Genomic DNA, 2,149 nt, shown 5'->3' on the forward strand with positions numbered 1-2,149 from the left:
ACCACCCGCGCCGCCCCCACGCGACACTTCTTCCCCACCCCCGCCGACGTGTACTCCGCCGCCTTCTCTAATTTGTATTCCCTTTGTGTCTAGCCGTGATGCAGGGTTTCACTTCGACGCGGCCGATCGCACGCTGCTGCTGCTGCAGCCGCTCATTGTCTGGCCCTAGTCGTCGTCGTCGTCGGTCTCTTTTCGTCGTTGTGCGATGACGCGACGTTCGTGCAGAAAACGCCGCTTGCGTGAAAACCGACGCGACAGCAGCCCTCGCGACGACGCAGTGGGGGGCGGGAGTCGGAGGAGATGGCTCGCCGAGCAGATAGAAGAGACCGGCTCCACGGCTACGGCTACGCGACGCACCCACCCATCCTTTCATGTTCCCCCCACCACTGACCACCGGTCCGCTCGGACTAAAACGCGGTGCACATGTCCTGCTGCAACTATACGCTCCATCACAGGCGCTGTAACGGCTACCTGGCTGTAACGATATGGCCCCCTCCCCCCTGCCTCCCCCAAACTCCCTCGCCTCAACCTCTCTGCTGGGCCGTGCCATCAAAGCTTCAATAATGCAATTCGGCCACGTAAACGAGGGCCATGGCGGCGGCGGCGGCGGTTGTGGGCGTCGACGATGACGGCGTTGATGATGTTGTTCGCATGTGAGCACCACAACAACACGAAACGCGTTTTTCTACTCGTTGGCCCAGTTTACTAGTGACGCCCCCTCCTTTCCTTCTCCCCCTCCGCTCTATCCTACTCGTTATTTATCCAGCATGTTGGCAGTTCCAGATCCGGGCGGACAGCGCAGCCCCCCTGCATATGTCCCAATAGATTCTCACTGGCACTCACTGGCACACGCACACACGCGCACGCATACACACACTCACACACGTACGTACCGTTTTCCAGGTACGTGCGATATGTAGCACGTTCATTACCGTTGCGTTTGGGAGTACCCCCCTGGACGTACATGTGTGTGTTCGTGGAATGTCGAGTGCGTGTGTGTGAGAGAGGTGTTGACCTGGGGAGGAGGGGAGTGAGGAGGCCGGCTGGACCAACCGGTCGCGTGACGTAGCCTGACGTCAGACGGCCGCCTCGCGACCCTTCCAGAAGTGATGTCACGCACCACACCTCCTCTATGCAGCTGGAGAAGAGGGCATACGGCCGCGGCCGCGTCACCGTGGTTCTTCTTCTTATTTTTTCGGCTGTATGCGTGGCTGGTTCCGTTTGCCTTCCCCCGTCAGATGCCGTCAGATGTTTCCACTCGTATTGACCCACACCACAATATACCACTGCATTGTCGACACGTGCTAGTTAATATGCTTTTCAAGAAGGCATGTTACTCTTTGAACGTACTCACGTCAGTGTCCTCTGTGAAATATTGTGTTACTACATTTGTGTGCGGCACGAGTGCTAACGAAGTGGTCGTATATTGTGACCACTCTTGTCACTGAACGTCTGACCGTTCCGTGGCCGCACCCATCCCCGTGAAAAATATCTTCGTGAATTTTTAACACATTTCGCATTTACAATAGATAGACTACGTTGTTCATTTGCGTCAGGCTATCCCTGCTTGTCTACGAATTCCAATCAAAAACATAGTGTCTGTAATTTTACAATGTCAATTAGTTTTTTTACGCGGTGATAGATAGGTACGCGAGGTGCTCGGGAGTGCGTCATGCCGCTTTATGTAAGCAAGCGATGGGTATCGAAAGGTGCCTCGCGGTCGTGCGACCGTCGTGCTACTGGACACATCGCATTTACAGAACGGGCCCGGCCGGCCCAGCAGCCCAGCGGGTCGGCCCGCGAGACGGGACGGGACGCGACGCGGCTTCAGTTTGCAATCCCAAGGTCGTTGCACGGCTCGGCGTTGGTGCCGCTTGCTGTGGTTATCGTGGAAGCACGTGTGCGGTGCTTGTGGTTGTGCCGGTGGTGACTATGGTGCCTGGCGTGGTGGCATGGCGGCTGGCGGGAGGCGCGGTAAACCCCTTTCAACATGTTTGCCAGGGTATAGTGCATTTGCCCACTTTAATGCTCTACAGCGCCCGACCATCGCTTCTTTCTCCCATCGTTCGCAAAGCAGTGATGTACTTTCACCGTTCACGATCGGTCACCACCACCATGAGTCATTGACACCACCATCTGCACCCACCGC

The sequence above is a fragment of the Frankliniella occidentalis genome, unplaced genomic scaffold (genome assembly GCF_000697945.3).
Source record: "Frankliniella occidentalis isolate FOCC.00 unplaced genomic scaffold, Focc_3.1 Scaffold6, whole genome shotgun sequence".
NCBI lineage: Eukaryota > Metazoa > Arthropoda > Insecta > Thysanoptera > Thripidae > Frankliniella > Frankliniella occidentalis.